This window comes from Dermochelys coriacea, chromosome 1 (assembly GCF_009764565.3).
Source record: "Dermochelys coriacea isolate rDerCor1 chromosome 1, rDerCor1.pri.v4, whole genome shotgun sequence".
NCBI lineage: Eukaryota > Metazoa > Chordata > Testudines > Dermochelyidae > Dermochelys > Dermochelys coriacea.
In genome coordinates, this window is record NC_050068.2 from 10,682,330 (window position 1) to 10,704,972 (window position 22,643).

Consider the following 22,643-nt stretch of genomic DNA (forward strand, 5'->3'; position numbering starts at 1 on the left):
GCAAGGTAGGCTAATTCCAGCAGTTAACAAGAATATCAGAGGAACGGTGGGGGGTGTGGTGGGGGGGGAGAAATACCATGGGGAAATAGTTTTACTTTGTGTAATGACTCATCCATTCCCAGTCTCTATTGAAGCCTAAGTTAATTGTATCCAGTTTGCAAATTAATGTAGAGCCTCAGAAACAACTCTGACATCATAATCAAAAAGACTGACAAAGGAGGTGCTGTCGTCATCATGAATAGGTCGGAGTATGAACAAGAGGCTCTACATAGAGTGCTTCCGCCGACGTGCACGAGCTGAAATTGTGGAAAAGCAGCATCGCTTACCCCATAACCTCAGCCATGCAGAACACAGTGTCATCCACAGCCTCAAACAACTCTGACATCATAATCAAAAAGGCTGACAAAGGGAGGTGCTTTCGTCATCATGAATAGGTCGGAGTATGAACAAGAGGCTACTAGGCAGCTCTCCACCACTTTCTACAAGCCATTACCCTCTGATCCCATTGAGAGTTACCAAAAGAAACTACAGCATTTGCTCAAGAAACTCTCTGAAAAAGCACAAGAACAAATCCGCACAGACACACCCCTAGAACCCCGACCTGGGGTATTCTATCTGCTACCCAAGATCCATAAACCTGGAAATCCTGGACGCCCCATCATCTCAGGCATTGGCACCCTGACAGCAGGATTGTCTGGCTATGTAGACTCCTCCTCAGGCCCTTCGTTACCAGCACTCCCAGCTATCTTCGAGACACCACTGACTTCCTGAGGAAACTACAGTCCATTGGTGATCTTCCTAAAAATACCATCCTAGCCACTATGGATGTAGAAGCGCTCTACACCAACATTCCACACAAAGATGGACTACAAGCCGTCAGGAACAGTATCCCCAATACTGTCACGGCTAACCTGGTGGCTGAACTTTGAGACTTTGTCCTCACCCATAACTATTTCACATTTGGTGACAATGTATACCTTCAAATCAGTGGCACTGCGATGGGTACCCGCATGGCCCCACAGTATGCCAACATTTTTATGGCTGACTTAGAACAATGCTTCCTCAGCTCTCGTCCCCTAATGCCCCCTACTCTACTTGCGCTACATTGATGACATCTTCATCATCTGAACCCATGGAAAAGAAGCCCTTGAGGAATTCCACCATGATTTCAACAATTTCCATCCCACCATCAACCTCAGCCTGGACCAGTCCACACAAGAGATCCACTTCCTGGACACTACGGTGCTAATAAGCGATGGTCACATAAACACCACCCTATATCGGAAACCTACTGACCGCTATTCCTACCTACATGCCTCTAGCTTTCATCCAGATCATACCACACGATCCATTGTCTACAGCCAAGCTCTACGATATAACCGCATTTGCTCCAACCCCTCAGACAGAGACAAACACTTACAAGATCTCTATCATGCATTCCTACAACTACAATACCCCCCTGCTGAAGTGAAGAAACAGATTGACAGAGCCAGAAGAGTACCCAGAAGTCACCTACTACAGGACAGGCCCAACAAAGAAAATAACAGAACGCAACTAGCCATCACCTTCAGCCCCCAACTAAAACCTCTCCAACGCATCATCAAGGATCTACAACCTATCCTGAAGGACGACCCGTCACTCTCACAGATCTTGGGAGACAGGCCAGTCCTTGCTTACAGACAGCCCCCCAATCTGAAGCAAATACTCACCAGCAACCACACACCACACAACAGAACCACTAACCCAGGAACCTATCCTTGCAACAAAGCCCGTTGCCAACTCTGTCCACATATTTATTCAGGGGACACCATCATAGGGCCTAATCACATCAGCCACACTATCAGAGGCTCCTTCACCTGCGCATCTACCAATGTGATATATGCCATCATGTGCCAGCAATGCCCCTCTGCCATGTACATTGGCCAAACTGGACAGTCTCTACGTAAAAGAATGAATGGACACAAATCAGACGTCAAGAATTATAACATTCAAAAACCAGTTGGAGAACACTTCAATCTCTCTGGTCACTCGATCACAGACCTAAGAGTGGCTATACTTCAACAAAAAAGCTTCAAAAACAGACTCCAATGAGAAACTGCTGAATTGGAATTAATTTGCAAACTGGATACAATTAACTTAGGCTTCAATAGAGACTGGGAATGGATGAGTCATTACACAAAGTAAAACTATTTCCCCATGGTATTTCTCCCTCCCACCCCACCCCCCCACTGTTCCTCAGATGTTCTTGTTAACTGCTGGAAATAGCCTACCTTGCTTGTCACCATGAAAGGTTTTCCTCCTTCTTCCCCTCCCCCCCCCCCCGCTAGTGATGGCTTATTTTAAGTGATCACTCTCCTTACAGTGTGTATGATAAACCCATTGTTTCATATTCTCTGTGTGTGTATATAAATCTCTCCTCTGTTTTTTCCACCAAATGCATCCGATGAAGTGAGCTGTAGCTCACGAAAGCTTATGCTCTAATAAATTTGTTAGTCTCTAAGGTGCCACAAGTACTCCTTTTCTTTTTAGTTCCTAAAGTATCCTATGATGAATTTAATCAGGCCCTACTGACTTAAATACCTCTAACTTATCTAAGTATTCTTTAACCTATTCTTTCCCTATTTTGGCTTGAGTTCCTTCCTCTTTGTTGTTAATATGAATATGAATTGGGTCACCATTAATCTTTTTAGTGAAGACTGAAGCAAAATAGGCATTAAACTCCACAGCCTCAGGTAGGCCTGAGTGTATGGCAAGGCATATAGTACATTTAGCAAAGATGGGGAGAAACTAATTTCCAAGACTTTTTTTTTTTCTGTGTTTAGTTAATTTAAATAGACTGATGAAGGAATGAGAGAAGAGTGCAAGGTGTATTGGCAAAAAGAAAAGGAGTACTTGTGGCACCTTAGAGACTAACAAATTTATTAGAGCATAAGCTTTCGTGAGCTACAGCTCACTTCATCGGATGCATTTGGTGGAAAAAACAGAGGAGAGATTTATATACACACACACAGAGAACATGAAACAATGGGTTTATCATACACACTGTAAGGAGAGTGATCACTTAAGATAAGCCATCACCCACAGCAGGGGGGGGAAAGGAGGAAAACCTTCCATGGTGACAAGCAGGTAGGCTAATTCCAGCAGTTAACAAGAATATCAGAGGAACAGTGGGGGGTAGGGTGGGGGAGAGAAATACCATGGGGAAATAGTTTTACTTTGTGTAATGACTCATCCATTCCCAGTCTCTATTCAAGCCTAAGTTAATTGTATCCAGTTTGCAAATTAATTCCAATTCAGCAGTCTCTCGTTGGAGTCTGTTTTTGAAGCTTTTTTGTTGAAGTATAGCCACTCTTAGGTCTGTGATCGAGTGACCAGAGAGATTGAAGTGTTCTCCAACTGGTTTTTGAATGTTATAATTCTTGACGTCTGATTTGTGTCCATTCATTCTTTTACGTAGAGACTGTCCAGTTTGGCCAATGTACATGGCAGAGGGGCATTGCTGGCACATGATGGCATATATCACATTGGTAGATGCGCAGGTGAACGAGCCTCTGATAGTGTGGCTGATGTGATTAGGCCCTATGATGGTATCCCCTGAATAGATATGTGGACAGAGTTGGCAACGGGCTTTGTTGCAAGGATAGGTTCCTGGGTTAGTGGTTCTGTTGTGTGGTGTGTGGTTGCTGGTGAGTATTTGCTTCAGATTGGGGGGCTGTCTGTAAGCAAGGACTGGTCTATCTCCCAAGATCTGAGAGAGCGATGGCTCGTCCTTCAGGATAGGTTGTAGATCCTTGATGATGCGTTGGAGAGGTTTTAGTTGGGGGCTGAAGGTGATGGCTAGTGGCGTTCTGTTGTTTTCTTTGTTGGGCCTGTCCTGTAGTAGGTGACTTCTGGGTACTCTTCTGGCTCTGTCAATCTGTTTCTTCACTTCAGCAGGTGGGTATTGTAGTTGTAGGAATGCATGATAGAGATCTTGTAGGTGTTTGTCTCTGTCTGAGGGGTTGGAGCAAATGCGGTTATATCGTAGCGCTTGGCTGTAGACAATGGATCGAGTGGTATGATCTGGATGAAAGCTAGAGGCATGTAGGTAGGAATAGCGGTCAGTAGGTTTCCGATATAGGGTGGTGTTTATGTGACCATCGCTTATTAGCACCGTAGTGTCCAGGAAGTGGATCTCTTGTGTGGACTGGTCCAGGCTGAGGTTGATGGTGGGATGGAAATTGTTGAAATCATGGTGGAATTCCTCAAGAGCTTCTTTTCCATGGGTCCAGATGATGAAGATGTCATCAATGTAGCGCAAGTAGAGTAGGGGCATTAGGGGACGAGAGCTGAGGAAGCGTTGTTCTAAGTCAGCCATAAAAATGTTGGCATACTGTGGGGCCATGCGGGTACCCATCGCAGTGCCGCTGATTTGAAGGTATACATTGTCACCAAATGTGAAATAGTTATGGGTCAGGACAAAGTCACAAAGTTCTGCCACCAGGTTAGCCGTGACAGTATCGGGGATACTGTTCCTGACGGCTTGTAGTCCATCTTTGTGTGGAATGTTGGTGTAGAGGGCTTCTACATCCATAGTGGCTAGGATGGTGTTTTTAGGAAGATCACCAATGGACTGTAGTTTCCTCAGGAAATCGGTGGTGTCTCGAAGATAGCTGGGAGTGCTGGTAACGAAGGGCCTGAGGAGGGAGTCTACATAGCCAGACAATCCTGCTGTCAGGGTGCCAATGCCTGAGATGATGGGGCGTCCAGGATTTCCAGGTTTATGGATCTTGGGTAGCAGATAGAATACCCCAGGTCGGGGCTCCAGGGGTGTGTCTGTGCGGATTTGTTCTTGTGCTTTTTCATGGAGTTTCTTGAGCAAATGCTGTAGTTTCTTTTGGTAACTCTCAGTGGGATCAGAGGGTAATGGCTTGTAGAAAGTGGTGTTGGAGAGCTGCCTAGTAGCCTCTTGTTCATACTCCGACCTATTCATGATGACGACAGCACCTCCTTTGTCAGCCTTTTTGATTATGATGTCAGAGTTGTTTCTGAGGCTGTGGATGGCACTGTGTTCTGCATGGCTGAGGTTATGGGGTAAGCGATGCTGCTTTTCCACAATTTCAGCTCGTGCACGTCGGCGGAAGCAGTCTATGTAGAAATCCAGGCTGCTGTTTCGACCTTCAGGAGGAGTCCACCCAGAATCCTTCTTTTTGTAGTGTTGGCAGGAAGGTCTCTGTGGGTTAATATGTTGGTCAGAGGTGTGTTGGAAATATTCCTTGAGTCTGAGACGTCGAAAATAGGATTCTAGGTCACCACAGAACTGTATCATGTTCGTGGGGGTGGAGGGGCAAAAGGAGAGGCCCCGAGATAGGACAGATTCTTCCGCTGGGCTAAGAGTATAGTTGGATAGATTAACAATATTGCTGGGTGGGTTACGGGAACCATTGTTGTGGCCCCTTGTGGCATATAGTAGTTTAGATAGCTTAGTGTCCTTTTTCTTTTGTAGAGAATCAAAGTGTGTTTTGTAAATGGCTTGTCTAGTTTTTGTAAAGTCCAGCCACGAGGAAGTTTGTGTGGAAGGTTGGTTCTTTATGAGAGTATCCAGTTTTGAGAGCTCATTCTTAATCTTTCCCTGTTTGCTGTAGAGGATGTTAATCAGGTGGTTCCGCAGTTTCCTTGAGAGTGTGTGGCACAAGCTGTCAGCATAGTCTGTGTGGTATGTAGATTGTAATGGATTTTTTACCTTCAGTCCTTTCGGTATGATGTCCATCTGTTTGCATTTGGAGAGGAAGATGATGTCTGTCTGTATCTGTGCGAGTTTTTTCATGAAGTTGACAGATTTCCACTCTATACGGCTAAATTCAGTGCCTTCCATAATGACAGGCTGCTACTCTGAAAGGTGTATTGGGAAGATGATGTAGGTGTATGATCTGTAGGTTTAGTCCTGTTTTTGCCCTGCTTTAATATGTTATTAACACTGTTCTATAGCTTTTGTAATGAATTTAGACCCCAGAATAGATAAAGCAAACACATTTGAATAGATAAATTACATAAAGTAGAAAGTACGAAGCCCCTCAGAGAAAATCAGTTGCCTTGTGTATCAATCTCCAGTTCTTGTATAGATGGGAATCAGAATGTTCATTTTTGGAGATGTGGCTGCAGAGGGCTTTATATAGATTGGAGCTGCAGCTAATCTAAACATTAAGTGACCTCTATATAATAATCCTAAAGGGGAATTGAAATTTCCTTTCAACTATGTTGCTTTGAGATATTAACAGTGAACATGTATAAAGTTAAATTACAAACGCATATAAAAACACAATTATATTAACTTTGTTCATCCTTCACTTATTTACCAAAAGTGAGCTAAGTTTAGGCTTCGAAAGTTCTGGATTTCTTGCTACAGAAGATAGTACCATTAATGCTTAAAATGGAGTGAGGAATGCAACTCAATGATCTAATCTGCTATGGACATTAGTGATATTATAGGTAGGAGAAGAAACACAATTCTTAGAGCCTGAATTCAGATTCTGGTAAAAACAAACAAACAAACATCAGTTTACCTTAAAGTACTGTGTCATTCCTTACTGTCATTCTCTTTGCACATGAAAAAAATCCTTGAGGGAGTAGGAGTACTTGTGGCACCTTAGAGACTAACAAATTTATTTGAGCATAAGCTTTCGTGAGCTACAGGTTTATTTGAGCATAAGCAAGTGAGCTGTAGCTCACGAAAACTTATGCTCAAATAAATTTGTTAGTCTTTAAGGTGCCACAGTCCTTTTTTTTTTTTTTTTTTTGCGAATACAGACTAACACAGCTGCTACTCTGAAACTTCAGGGAGTAGTCGTCTTCCAGACAAGGTGTTGTCTAATAGATCACTATTTCTAGCGCAGCTTTAGGCAAAAGCAAAAGATTAAGCAGGCTTTTGTTTAAATCTTTATTAATATAAAATTGTCTACTAGGATATCCTATATAACATGCTATACTTTTATCCATCTGTGTACATGCACCATCGCCCTCTACTAAATGGCATGACAGACCTGCTCAGATGTGCATAAACTTGTCTTCTTTTAGTGACTGCAGCCTCTGGAGGCTTATCCCTACAATGTGAATGTTTTACATTTCTTGCCCAGTACTAGAAACCTTAAATGGATTAATTAGTTTTGTTTTGAAGCTGTGCATTAAAATGAATCACTGAAGTTCATGATATGAACAGGGATTTCACTGGACCCACTTTTCTACAGCAGACTTGTAGCATGTCTTACATGCAGATTCCCTTAGTGAATTTACACGAATATTTTCTGTAATTCGAAATATGAGCAGCCCATTTTTCAATTTGCAGGATATTATGTGGTCCGATACTACAGTAATTGGAGAGGGGAGCCTAGACAGACAGGTTCAGATTATGGTGGAAGTGGTCTTGATGGAAAAGGAATGCTCTCTTATAGATACTAAGGTCAGAAGGGACCATTCTGATCATCTAGTCCGATCTCCTGCACTACGCAGGCCACAGAATCTCACCCACCCACTCCTACAAAAAACCTCACCTATGTTTGAGCTATTGAAGTCCTCAAATCATGGTTTAAAGACTTCAAGGAGCAGAGAATCCTCCTTCCAGTGACCCATGCCCCATGCTACAGAGGAAGGCACAAAACTCCAGGGCCTTTTCCAATCTGCCCTGGAGGAAAATTCCTTCCCGACCCCAAATATGGCGATCAGCTAAACCCTGAGCATATGGGCAAGATTCACCAGCCAGATGCTACAGAAAATTCTTTCCTGGGTAACTCAGATCCCATCCATCTAATATCCCATCTCGGGGGATTAGGCCTATTTACCCTGAATATTTAAAGATCAATTAATTACCAAAATCACATTATCCCATCATGCCATCTCCTCCATAAACTTATCGAGTAGAATCTTAAAGCCAGATAGATCTTTTGCCCCCACTGCTTCCCTTGGAAGACTATTCCAAAACTTCACTCCTCTGATGGTTAGAAACCTTTGTCTAATTTCAAGTCTAAACTTCCTGGTGGCCAGTTTATACCCATTTGTTCTTGTGTTCTTGTTAGGGTAACTTGTATAAAACCCATTTCTTCCTTTCTTCCAATACCTGAGGGCAGAGTAGTTTGCTGTTTTGAAGTTTAGATATTCCATAGAATCATAGCAATGTAGGGAAGAAAGGGCCATTGAGAAGTCATTGAGTCTAGCCTGCTGGCTGAGGCAGGATCAATTAAACCTAGATTATCCTCCAAGACGCTGTAGGTATGCTACATAGTATTGTTCTCTTAGTGGGGAAGAAAAGTATTTTTTTCTGTGTTAGTGCCATTTCTACCACTTGAGACCTGACCCCAAGCAATTTGAAAAAAAAAAAAAAAAGTTTGTTTTGCCTGTGCTTGGGAATAAAGGCTTTATGGAGTCATCCATGGCATTAGTAGAATCTCTCTGATCAGATTCTCTAAGGATGTCTATAGCATTAAGCTTCAAATTAGACAGGTAATCCCCCGGGGACTCTTGACCTAGTCCTGAAATTATTCTTTCCTGCTTTTTGAGCCTTTGGGTTCCACTCCAATGTATTTTCCTCTTCATCAAGACCACTTGCTTAATTGCTGTGACTGCTAGGCAGAAATCTTTCTTACTCTTCTGTCTTACAAGATCTCCTTTTCTTCAGTTCCATCACAATAAAATAGTTACTGGAGTTGTGCCAAGTCTTTAGCCCAAAGTGTCTTCTAGCTTTCATATTAAACAAGGAATAGTACTGCCAGATTTCCATCCTAATCCCTCTTTTGAGAGACAAAGAAATCAACACTGTCTAGATGCCACCATGCTAAAATTTTTTATTTGCTTTAGAATGAAGTAATTTAAGACTGCTAGTTCCCTGTTCCTCCTTTTCATCCCATACATAAAGGGCCTCAGAGTCTCCCCAAATCTACCATTGCTACATAGATTAAATTTTGGGGTGTGACAAAGGCAAACAATTTGGGAGTAGTTCCATGTCTCTTTGAAAAGGAGAGTTCATTCTACAGCCAGGTATGAAACAACATCTACTAAGATTTGCAGAGTAGATGCCTGGTGGCCCTCCTAATATATAGTCTAAGAATTTGTCATATCGAACCTTGTTTCATATCTAATTCTACATTGAGAAACAAGATATTAAACATAGTTGCCAGCTGCTTTTTAGTTCTTGTGCATCTTATGGCTTGCTCTCTGCAACACATTTCCCTTACGCCTACGTTGGAGAGCTTGTTAGATGGGGGATGGTTCCTTACATGTTAGATTTGGTTTTGAACAGAAGCGTTTGAAACCAGGTTTCTCTGATCCTTCAGAATTTCCTTCTGTTTCTTGATTAAGACAATTATTTATCCTTCCATTCTCCTTTGTTTTTTGGAAGAGTTTTTGTGGAAAGCTTAGTTATTCCTTACATCTGCTTAAATGGGTGAAAGACCCAAGTCTTTCAGGTCTTCCCCAACAAATCTGACTTCTGGGGGCCAAGTGTGGTAAGAACTTATCCTTTCAGAACTCTTCAGAAGATTTGTCTTTGTAGTGTAGCCTCTGGTCTCTTGCTTCTCAGATCGATGGAATTCCACTTTTGGTGTGAGAAGGTGCAATTCTTTTATAATTGCACCTGTTTACATCAGGGTTGTATTTCACCCAATGCATTTGAGTGGAAACAGTTGTGATAAGATGGTTCATTAACAGCAGCTTTGAGATTCCAAGGATATACTGGCACCAAGCCTCAGAGGAGACTATAAATTCATTTTAGCTTGGAAATGAGCTTTTGTTTTATGTCTGTCTGTCTGTGAGAGAGAGAGAGAGAGAGAGAGAGAGAGTATTACAGTAACTCCTCACTTTATGTTGTAGTTATGTTTATAAAAAATGCTACTTTAAGCAAAAGGTTAAGTGAATCCAATTTTCCCATAAGAATTAATGTAAATGGGGGGGTTAGGTTCCAAGGAAATCTTTTTCGCCAGATAAGACTATATTTTTATTTATATATCTATATATATATACACACACACAGAGACAGAGTATAAGTTTTAAATAAACAATTTAATACTGTAGACAGCTATGATGATTGTGAAGCTTGGTTGAGGTGGTGAAGGCAGAGAATGGAAGAGGGTGGGATATTTCCCAGGGAATGCTTTACTGCTAAATGATGAACTAGCACTCGGCTGAGACCTCAATGGTTAACACATTATTGTTAGTGTAGCCTCACAGTCTACAAGGCACCACGAATGGAGGAAGGGGAGACAGCATGGCAAAGAAAGACAAAGATACACACCGTGTGTGTGTGTGTGTGTGTGAGAGATGTGCATTGCCCCTTTAGGTTTGCTGACCGCCCCCCAAGTACACTGCCTTTTTAAGAGCAGCAACTTGAGACAGCAGCTGAAGCTCCCTCCGTCCGGAGCCTTGCCCTGTCTCCCTCCCCCTCGCTCTGTGGAGAAGGGGTACAGAAGCGGGGGACGGGGAGGGAGACACCCTGACATCAGCATCCCTCTTCCCTCCCCCTGCCCACACAGGCAGCTGGAGGCTCCCGGGAGCAAGGGGAGGGAAGGGCAGGAGCAGCACACGGCAGTGGGAGGAGGGAAGGCTGAACTGCCCGGGCTGCTGGGTGGCTACCGCACAGGGAACTTAAGGGAGCGGGGAGCTGATAGGGGGGCCGCCGGTCCACCCTGTTTCCAAGCCCCCACCAGCTAGCTGCAATGGGTTGCTCTTTCCGCAAGCAGCGAACAAAGCAGGCAGCTGCCAAACAACATTATAAGGGAGCATTGATCAGCAACGAAACAATGTTAACTGGGTTGACTTTAAGTGAGGAGTTATTGTACATCACAAACAAAGGTTCAGGGAAGTTCAGTGTCATCTGGATTAGTGTGTGATCAAGGAGAAGTCAGATATGCAAAAGATATATTTTTAGAAAAATAAAAATGATAGTTGAGCAAAAAAAAAGTTGTCTTAAAAGTTCACACTCTCTCTAGTTCCCATGGTCCTGTGCCTCTCCCTTGTGCATTTTGGGGAGTGGATTCCTTCCATTTATTTTTATTCCTTCTCCATACATCAAAGAATGGGGCTAGTGGTCTCCAGTTTTGCCATCCAGACGATCTTCTGATTCTCCTCAGAATTCAAAATGGCTCCTCTGAACTTGCTTGGAAGGCAGCAAGTATTAAATCCTCATAGCTGCCTTTCCTCTCTGCTGGCCACACCTCTTCTGACTGAATCTTTCCTCTGTCATGGGTCTAAAGCCAGGAGGTGGGGATTGTAGTGGAGAAAAAGCATTAGAAGGTCAAAGAAAGTAGTTAAGGAAAGTAATTAGTTAATTTATAATTAAAAAATACAGGCTAACCAAAATTTGAAGATATTTTCTCCTTGGTGCTTCAGAGCATGTCTTGTCACCCATCTATCTGTTTTTTACATTGTAAGCACAAGAGACGATGGGGGGCTTTTGTCTGTATTTTGTGTCTCGTACAGAAATCAGTGCATAATCTTTACATACATTCCACATACTGTAATTTCTAGTAAATAATAAAAACTAACTTCCCAGCAAGCCTGTAATTTTAGAAGGGTAGCTGGAGTTGCACACCAACTGCATTTTGATTTCAGTCTCTAAAAATGTATCCTGAGTAATGTTTCTATTCCTTCTTCACCTCCATTTCAAAAAACCTTGTAGCCTAGGGAAGTTGCATTGGATTGGGAGCCAAAACACTGTGAGTTCTAGTCTCTTCTTCCAGTGATTACTGTTAATAATTCTAAGCACTAAGATGTCACCTTATAAGTACTTGAACAGAACAGAATTTGTCATCTTAAAAGAACTTGAATAAAAGTGTAAATAGAATGGTCAGTCTAGCAACCACCTATTAGCTTTGAACTTCCCCTCTTCATTCAGTCAGAGGCAAAGGTACCAAAATTTGATCATAATTGCAGCCACCCTCATTTGGCTAGTCAAGATCCTTTCTCCTACTTCCTTTTACAATGGTCATTTAACATAATTATTCTTAAGGCAGTGGTTCTCAACCTATTTACCATTGTGGGCCGTATATGCAGCTCTCTGTGTTATGTGGGCCACATCCACACTATATATATATATATATATATATATATATATATATATATATAAATACATACTACCCGTACATCTACAAAAACAGTAAGGTTTAGTATTTGTTATATGATAGTAATATGATTCAGATTGACAAAGTACTTTTCATTTCAACACTGACAAACGTCTACCAAGAGCATTTTAAATTAGCAAAGTAAGTCAAAACATTAACTGTTAAAATTAATTAATATACTGTAAGGGTGGCATAGCATGGTGTATTGCCACCCTCACTTCCGCACTGCTACTGGTGGCGTGGCTGAGCTGAGCTCCTGGAGAGCATGGCTGCGCAGCCTGCCTGTAAATGGGAAGCTCTGCTCAGTGTAGGGTGACCCTCCCGCCCCGCCAGGGACTGCCCCCCCAAGCCAGGAAAGGTTCCCCATCACCTAACCCCCCGGGACTGCTCTCCCCCCCCCCCCCATCCAGCATCCCGCAACACTGGGCTGGTACATGTGCCTGCCCTGCAGAGGCAGGGTGTCCTGTCCAGGGCAGAATGCCATTCTCCACCCCTCCCCTCCCCCCGCCAAGCGACTGCTCCCTCCAGAAGCCAGTCCCCCACCTCGGACCGCCCCCCCCAACAATTTCCCCATCCCCCAAGGACTGCCACCCATCACTCAACCCCCCCATCCAGGGACTGTGCCCTAGTATCTAGCCCCCCATCCAGGGACTGCCCCCAGTCTGCCCACCTAGAGTCTATCCCACATGCACCAGCTGCACCTCCCTCCCCAGCCTCTGCACCCTCCCTCCCCGTGCTCACTGGTCTTCTACCTTGGCTGCACGTAACTCAGCCATGCAGTCTGCCGCTGCAATCCTAATGCCAGGGAGTCTGCTCCAGCTGGGGGTCACTGGACCTGTGATCCTGCCCGGCAGGCAGGTGCTGAGCACTGTGGCATCTTGCTTATGCTGCTGAATCTGATCCTGACAGGGTGGCTGATGCTGGGCCTCAACCTGCGCCACCCATTTTTGCAGCCCCCTGCTGGGTGTGTGCCCAGGACAGGTGCCTCTCCCGTCTTGCTCTAGTGATGATCCTGAATATGTCAGATAGGCCACAGCTGTGTGTGGATTGGACTGCAAGTGGCCCAGAGGCCTCAGGTTGAGAATCACTGATTTAAGGTATTCTTAATCCTGCCTCAGCGTCCCTTCCAGTTTTACATTTCCGTGGTTATTATTTATTTGTATTACTGTAGTGCCTAGAAGCCCTAATCACAGGCCAGGGCCCTGTTGTGCAAAGTGCTGTACAAAGAGCTTACAGCTGAGGTATATAACTGAAGAGACAACGGACGGTGACAGACAGATGGGAGTACAAGGAAACAGTATTGGTCAATGATATAGTTGGTGATCTTAGCACACCAATAGCCTATTTCTTGCCCAGACAACAAAAGTTATGTTAAAAATTGCTTTCTGTAGCTGCTCCAGATGAGCTTTATAAGGCAGGCATTTTGTAATATTTTAGGGTGTGCTTTCCACTTCTGGAGTAATTTTTATAAGCCGAGAAAGGATATACCTGCATTCCAGCTTCTTAGAAACCCAGAATCTGAATGTCTTTCTTTAGCTTGACACATTATTTTCTGGTCTTGGTTTCCTACCTCAGCTTCCTGATTGTTGCAAGGGTGTTCTCTCCCTGCTACTCTGTTCCATCAGCTTTCATTTTGACGGGCTCTTAAACAAATAGTCCATTGCCTGCCTTTGCTGCTTATAGCTTTCTCCAGCAGCAACACCAGAGTGAAATCAGCCTAATTCTTGTCAGTTTCACAGTTCCCCACAGAACATTGAACAGTGGCAGTGAAAACTGACAAGACTGTGGTCTGTTTTCACTCTTCCCCATCTTGGAAAAGTTCAGAGTAGAAGCAGCACCAAAGGCATTTTAGCTGTTTGCAGACCTGGGAAGATGGCACTACATTGGTTATGCAGGTCAAATTTAGAAGATTTTCTTTCAGCAGAAGTAACTGGCACTTGCCTGGAAATCTTCATACCCATCACAGGTAAGCAGATAGATGAGGTGAGTAGGTGACCATTAATAGATTGCAAATATTATGTCCTACATCGTGCTGAAGGATTTATTTTTTCTTCTTTTGCTGACAGTTATTAAAACAGTCATTGGGAATTAGAATCTGGTTAAATGGCAAATCAGATTTAATTTGTTCAGCTAAGCTTAGTTTTTTGGAGTTGCTAAATACTTTATTTTATGTTTTAAGGGATGTGTTGCTGAGAACACAAATCTGGACATCACTTTGCTTATTACCTAAAATATTTCCTGTGACCTGTAAGACATCTGCTTAAAAACCTAATTAATATAATGAAGCTGTATGGAAGGAAGCTGTCAGGGTGCTGCTGTTATAGCTTATTTACAATCAGTTGTTTCCCTTAATGTGTCCTTCCATTTAGTGTTCTTCCCTTAGATTTATAACTCTAACATGTCACTGGAGCATCCTTAGGTTCCCTTCCCCCATCAGTCGGTGTGGAGGAATGGTGAGCTATTCTCATCAGCAACATGCTCATTCCCTTCTAGCGAGTCTCAGTGTAATTCAGTTATGAATCATTGCTTTATTTGTCATGTCAAGCTCCAGCAGGATGGTTTAAAGTGCTTTTAGTCGGCAATAATTTGAGGCACTCTGCCAAGCCGTTCAGCTGTTGTCAAACCTGGCAGTGGCTGCAGCTGATATGATGATAAAACGCATTCTGACTGTAGATTATTTCAGTGGCTGTAGGAATGCAGTTCATTTTTACATGTGGCAGGCAATAAGAGCTAATTAACAAGCATATGAATTTGCTGGGTTTATCCCTGAGGATTAGAGAAGGGGTGGGTGTAGTTGAATCGGTTAGAGGATTTCTTAGTGTCTTCTGTATTTATAAATTAAAATTGATTTTCCTGAATGCTATTTTATACTCAGTTTTTTACTGAAAAATTATCAGCAAAATGTGAGTAGTCCAATCAGAATATATTCTACATGCAAGGAGGCTTTTATAATGTTCTGTGCCTCAAACAGAAATATAGTTTGCCTTTACGAAAAACCTTAGGATAATTTTTTTAGATTACCTGTACATTTGGGATTTACATAGATTTCATTTGAATGTAGGATTCCAGCTGAGCTCCATCTAAGCATTGGTGGCTGCTAAATTTGGTTTAAATAATGTCAGTGTTGCTCCGGAAAAGAAAAGTCATTTTAGCTAACAGTTGTTGAGACAAACAGTTCTAGCAATCTGTCTTTAATGTTCCAAAAACCTCTAGAAGAGGGTGGGGGTAGAGGATGTTAACTTTTGTATACTAAGTCAGTTTGTCTGTTCGTTCTCAAATTTGAAAGAAGGTATGTACTATATAGACTGGTTTTACATAGTGTAATACTAAAATATGAACCATCATATTTCTCCTTATCATCTCTCTCTAAGGTTTAGTGTTTCAGAGTAGCAGCCGTGTTAGTCTGTATTCGCAAAAAGAAAAGGAGTACTTGTGGCACCTTAGAGACTAACAAATTTATTTGAGCATAAGCTTTCGTGAGCTACAGCTCACTTCATCGGATGCATTTGGTGGAAAATACAGAGGGGAGATTTATATACACACCCAGAGAACATGAAACAATGGGTTTTATCATACACACTGTAAGGAGAGTGATCACTTAAAATAAGCCATCACTAGCGGGGGGGGGAGGGGAAGAAGGAGGAAAACCTTTCATGGTGACAAGCAAGGTAGGCTATTTCCAGCAGTTAACAAGAACATCTGAGGAACAGTGGAGGGTGGGTGTGGGGGGAGAAATAACATGGGGAAATAATTTTACTTTGTGTAATGACTCATCCATTCCCAGTCTCTATTCAAGCCTAAATTAATTGTATCCAGTTTGCAACTTAATTCCAATTCAGCAGTCTCTCGTTGGAGTCTGTTTTTGAAGCTTTTTTGTTGCAGGATAGCCATCCTCAGGTCTGTAATCGAGTGACCAGAGAGATTGAAGTGTTCTCTGACTGGTTTTTGAATGTTATAATTCTTGACGTCTGATTTGTGTCCATTCATTCTTTTACGTAGAGACTGTCCAGTTTGGCCAATGTACATGGCAGAGGGGCATTGCTGGCACATGATGGCATATATCACATTGGTAGATGCGCAGGTGAAGGAGCCTCTGATAATGTGGCTGATGTGATTAGGCCCTATGATGGTGTCCCCGAATAGATATGTGGACAGAGTTGGCAACGGGCTTTGTTGCAAGGATAGGTTCCTGGGTTAGTGGTTCTGTTGTGTGGTGTGTGGTTGCTGGTGAGTATTTGCTTCAGATTGGGGGGCTGTCTGTAAGCAAGGACTGGCCTGTCTCCCAAGATCTGTGAGAGTGACGGGTCGTCCTTCAGGATAGGTTGTAGATCCTTGATGATGCGTTGGAGAGGTTTTAGTTGGGGGCTGAAGGTGACGGCTAGTGGCGTTCTGTTATTTTCTTTGTTGGGCCTGTCCTGTAATAGGTGACTTCTGGGTACTCTTCTGGCTCTGTCAATCTGTTTCTTCACTTCAGCAGGTGGGTATTGTAGTTGTAGGAATGCATGATAGAGATCTTGTAGGTGTTTGTCTCTGTCTGAGGGGTTGGAGCAAATGCGGTTATATCGTAGAGCTTGGCTGTAGACAATGGATCGTGTGGTATGATCTGGATGAAAGCTAGAGGCATGTAGGTAGGAATAGCGGACAGTAGGTTTCTGATATAGGGTGGTGTTTATGTGACCATTGCTTATTAGCACTGTAGTGTCCAGGAAATGGATCTCTTGTGTGGACTGGTCGAGGCTGAGGTTGATGGTGGGATGGAAATTGTTGAAATCATGGTGGAATTCCTCAAGGGCTTCTTTTCCATGGGTCCAGATGATGATGTCATCAATGTAGCGCAAGTAGAGTAGGGGCATTATGGGACGAGAGCTGAGGAAGCGTTGTTCTAAGTCAGCCATAAAAATGTTGGCATACTGTGGGGCCATGCGGGTACCCATCGCAGTGCCGCTGATTTGAAGGTATACATTGTTCCCAAATGTGAAATAGTTATGGGTGAGGACAAAGTAAAGTAAATATATACCCACACATGTTCCTCTCCTTACTATCATCTCCTTGTTCTGGAACTCACTACCGATACAACAAGAAAATTGCAGGATTTCTTAAAACACTGCAGTTGCATTACTCTAAGCCTCCATTGTCCATATAATTTTAAAACACTCCTTTGTGTCTACCTTTCTGTTTTGAAATTCAGGCATATACCTGTTACTCCTCTGTTCTCATCATGCTATCCTCATCCTCTTAAATCCATGTTTTCTTTTTTTGGATCCCACCTACTAAATATGAGGCAGGTTAAGAAAAAATTGCTAGGTTTATAGTATGCTTCCATGGTCTCACCACTTCTCTTTTCTGATAATCGCTTTCTGCCCTTCTTAGAACCTGGTGGCTTACAAATAAATAAAAATCAGCTTTTATTTGGAATAGTCCTAAATCTGCTTGTTTATTTTGGACCATTTTGCAACAGGGCAAACAGAAAACAGGAAAAACAAAATGTAAACTTAAGGTGGCTGTAACAGTGTCTCATTCCCAGAAGAAGTGCTTCTGTTGGAGCTGAGCTACAGGCAATTTTATGGGAACCATATCTGAACTTCAAATGCTGCTCTCCTCTTGTATCATCCTTATGCCAATAACACAACACAGTCGCAGCAACTGACTGGAGCATTTGGAATGTGATATTTATACTTGTAGTGGCTTGATGCATGGTGGCTAGCAGGGGGTTTTGTTCTGTACCATGGTACTGCTGCCCTTGAGGTTTAAACAATTTAAGGACTAAGAGTGTTCCAGGCTCATAGTAAGGAGCTATAACCCAAGAGTGGGAATCCTGCAAGATCATATCTTTAAGGGGCAAAATTAGAAGGGAAATAATATTCCCTGTATTGAGCATGACGGAAGTCTTCCATTTAAGAGAGGCTTGCCCTCTCAATATGAGGTGCTGACAGTCTCTTCTAATAACAGCTCAAATGTCCCTCATGAAGATTTTACTAAACAAGAGGGGACATGGTCCCACATTGCAGGTTGCACCTCCCTGGTGGCTCCTGAAGAAACAGCAGTGTCCAAAACTAGGTGGAATTCATGCTGAAGTAGCATTGACTCTTGTTCTCAGTGCAGTTTCGCTGCCATCGAAGCTACCAGTGTGGCCTGGATCTGGGCTATCTTATCTGCAAAGCAGCTTGAAAACTCGCAGCAAGAAAATCAATTAGAAGGTAGCCTTTAGCCAAAATATATCAGATAGGGTAAAGAGCTAAAACAAAGTGTATAAAGGGTGATGTAAATTCATGCTCATAAAAGTTTGAGGCTGTACTACTTTTACACAGGTTTTGCCCTCAGTCCTCAGGGCAATGAGAGATTTAGTGCAGAAAAGCTTTTTACTTTTGAAAAATAAAACACAAAATCCTCCTTGTTCAGTGTAACGTTATTAACATTGAAAGATCTTTTTCATTGTGGACTGTCAGTTGTTGCAAAACTGGAAGTAACAAAGGACAGTGATCAGGAATAGCTTTCCTGAGTAAAATGATCCATATTTGATCCACAAACTACCAATGTTCTGCAAGAAGAATCCATATCCTACACACTTGAAGAACCTCAGTTTTGCCTTCACTGACTTTGACAAATAACTAATCATATGCAACAGGAATGGCCATCCTGGATCACACCAGTTGTCCTACTGGTCCAGTATCATGTATCTGATAGTGACCAGAACTAGGTGCTTCAGTGGTATATGCAAGAATACTTGTAGTGGGAAAATATGGAATAACCTGTCCCTAGGAGAAGTTTCCTCCTAATGTCTTTTGATTGATGATCCAGACTATAACCTAAACATCAGAATTTATAGCCCTTCTTTTAAAAACAACCATTCTGATGTAATTGTGGATGTTCTTGTTATCCATAGTAATCTTAAGTTCCTTTTTTAATCATTCCAAGATCTTGGCCTCAACTATATTATTTTGAGTAATGAGTTTCACAGGCTAGTTATGTATTTGTGTAAACATATTTTAATTAGTTTTTAATTTGTTGCCTGCCATTATGTCATTTGCTCTTGTATTATGAGAGGGTAAATAGTAGCACCTGATTTACTTTTTCTGTACCATTTATTATTTGTATACCTCTTTTGTGTCCTTTCTTATTTTTCTCTATGCCATACAGTTGCAAACCTTTCAGTCTCTTTCCACATGGCAGTGTTTCCTAGCATATTAGTCATTCTTGTCAGCTATTTTTGAACCTTTTTTAAGATGTAAAGAGATCATCTGTCACAAAGGTGGTAGGTATTGAACACAGTATAACTGGTGAGGGTGACCCATTGATTTCTAGAAAGGCAGTATGACATACTCAGTATTGTTTTCGATCCCATTACTTTATACCAGTGATTTTCAGTGTTCTCAGGTTGACAACCCTTTATTCAAAGTCAAAAAAAAGTGAGGCCCCCTCCCTCCTTATTTTTATAGTAAATATAAGAGTTAAAATGTATCAGTGATAACAATTATAACCCTATATAATTTTTTATGTTGTTTCAAAAGACTGACAGAGAATATTTGACCTTGAAGGATAAGGGTGTGTGGGTTTGACGCTGGCAGGCCAACTGCCAGCTCATGCCTAGGCCTCACTGAACAGTGACAAATGCATAGCTGGAAGCCAGTCTGGCTCACCTGTGTGTTAGCATTGTTAAAACAGATCTTAAGTTTATAAGAATGTGTTTAATGTTTAGACTTTATGAAATGCTTGTAGGATGCTGCATGTATTAATCTTACTTGTAATATATATCTGTATCCAAATGTTATAAGTTAATATTGAATTGTTTGCTCAGCCCCTATAAAAGTATTTGCTCTGAAACGGTAAACCCAGTCAGGAGAGAAGTATTACCAAGTGTGAAATATTCGTTTACCACCAGAAGTGTCATCTCCCCTCCAACAAAAGAAGGCCCATAGACACCAGACAAACCATTGTGCAACATCAGTGGACAAAAGACCTTGTTGTTTGCTCCCCCCACACGCCCACGAAGAGGAGATGTGCACAAGCACTTGTTCCATCAGCTTGAACTTGGAGGGAAAGGGCATAAAAATCCTTGTCAAGAAGAAATTATTTCTATGCTGCTTGAAATCTGAGGGGCAAAGATTTCTAAGCATAGGTAAGGGATCCCCAGCTGTTTGGCCTGGGTTAACCCTAGAGGATTTATAGACCTTGCATATTGCAGCAACTTCTATTACCTTTTGGAACCTAAAGGCTGTAACTTATTTGTATGTGTATGTTTATCTACTTTAACTTTGTAAATAACTCTTATTCTTTTTTCCTAGTTAATAAATAACCTTTAATTAGTTTATTATAAAATTGGTTAGAAATGATGTCTGTGGTGAGAGATTTAGGGTGAGACTGGTCCTTAGGGACTGGGAGTAATCTGAATATTATTGTGATTTTTGGTGTAAGAGATCATCTGTCTGTCACAAAGGCAAGCTCAGATAAGTGGCAAGATAGATTGGAGTACCCAAGGGGATGGTCTGTAACTCCATGTCTGTAGTGCCTGAGGGGTTCATACTTAATACTTGGTTGGTGAAATCTAAGTTTGGGGTTTGTGCCCTGGTTTCTAACAATCTGCCCGTAGGTTGGTACTCACGTTCGTGAGCCATTCTTGACAGTGGGGAGTGGAGGATTGAGATTTTCTTTGCTTTAGACTGTAATAAAATTTACAGTGCTTCACAACTTTTTTTTTTTTTTTTTAAACACCCTGGAGTTTGCAACCCACAGACTGAGGAACATTGTTGTGTATAATTCAATGTTTGTTGGTCGCCCTTGCTCATGGAGCAGAGGTTTTCATTGAACCATCCACAATAATGGTCAGATCTCCTTCCTGAGTGGCTACAGCTAATTTAGAACCCCAGCATTGCACGTGTGAGTGAGCTGTGGAAATTAGAAGGAATAATCTGTATTACCTTGTATTTGTCAACAATGAATTTCTTTTGCCTTAGCTCTGTTAGGTCCTTCTGAAGCTCCTTAGTCTTTACTAATTTTGTCTAATCTAAACAATGTGTGATGCTGACAGGCCAGATTCCAGCTCTTGTCCATGCTGCATGCATGAACTAAGAACTAACAAACTTAAAGCTGTATATTAGTTTTGCTCAAAATAGGTATTAGTCTTATCAGAATGTATTCAGTGTATAGACTCTGAGATGAATGTAAAATGAGGCATGCATTAATCTCACTTGTAATGTCAGTATTCCATGCTATAAGAAAATATGTAAGTTTTTTGCTTTATACCTTTAAAAATGTTTGCTCTGAACTTGTGAACCCAGGCACCAGAATTGTCCCCGCAGCCCATTCAGAAGAATTATCAAAATCAGATGGGCCATCAAAGACCATTACAATACAAAGGATTACAATACCAAACTGCACCTTGGAAATGCTGCATGGAAGGAAGCTTGTCCAGTAGACTTAGAAGCACAGTTGCCAACTTTCAAGCGGTAAATAAGCACCCGACTTTCACAATAAACCAAAAATCAAGCTAATCCCATTTCAAATCAAGGCCAAAACAAGCCAGTCCCTAAGAACCCCAACACTCTCTAAAAAAGAAAAGGAGTACTTGTGGCACCTTAGAGACTAACAAATTTATTAGAGCATAAGCTTTCGTGAGCTACAGCTCACTTCATTGGATGCATCCGATGAAGTGAGCTGTAGCTCACGAAAGCTTATGCTCTAATAAATGTGTTAGTCTCTAAGGTGCCACAAGTACTCCTTTTCTTTTTGCGAATACAGACTAACATGGCTGCTACTCTGAAACCAACACTCTCTGTGACTAGATCCCCTGGTGTGCTGTCTGGGACTGTGGTGGCCCGCAGTGCACCCCTAACTGACCTCTGTTGCCCCTGCTTGCCCTTTGCCCCTGCTTGCCGGGAGCTGATCAAAAAAAAGAAGAAACAAGCTACAAGCCAAAAACTAGCCAACAAGCAACTCTCACAAGCCAATTAAGCAAAAAACAAGCCCAATTTCTGCTTTTTTTCCCTACGGGTTTGGCATGTCTGCTTGGAAGCTGAATGAAGGAAATAAAACAAAGGTATGGGAAATGTTCTCTCTCTCTTTTTGCTGTTTGAACACTGACAGGTCCGGAGACTCTTAACTGAGGCAGAAATCCCCAGGGTCCATCCTGAGAGACTCCTTGAATTGCCAGATCACTACAACTCTGTCATTCTTAGGATTTAGATAACTCACTTGTGAATATATGTTGCTTGCTTTAACCTGTAAATAACTCTTATTTCTTTTTTTCCTAGTCAATAGACCTTTAGATAGTTTATTACAGGATTAGCTATAGGCATTGTCTTTGGTGTTAGATCTAAGAACATAAGAACAACCCTTACTGGGTCAGACCAAAGGTCCATCTAGCCCAGTGTCCTGTCTTCTGACAGTGGCCAATGCTAGATGCCCCAGAGGGAATGAACAGAACAGGTAATCCATCAAGTAATCCATTTCCTGTCGCCCATTCCCAGCTTCTGGCAAACAGAGGCTAGGGACACCATCCCTGCCCATCCTGGCTAGTAGCCGTTGATGGTCCTATCCTCCATGAATTTATCTAGTTCTTTTTTG

The 22,643-nt window shown here is 42.2% G+C and overlaps 1 protein-coding gene and 1 long non-coding RNA gene across 15 annotated transcripts in view; both read left to right on the forward strand.

The window, feature by feature from the left end:
- Nucleotides 1-22,643, forward strand: part of FAM168A (family with sequence similarity 168 member A) — a 362,823-nt gene that overhangs the window by 75,692 nt on the left and 264,488 nt on the right. The window lies entirely within an intron of this gene.
- On the forward strand, nucleotides 2,531-6,519 carry LOC122457862. The gene is made up of 2 exons (XR_006277541.1): nucleotides 2,531-2,865; nucleotides 5,879-6,519. It is a non-coding gene; the product is annotated as an uncharacterized LOC122457862 (long non-coding RNA).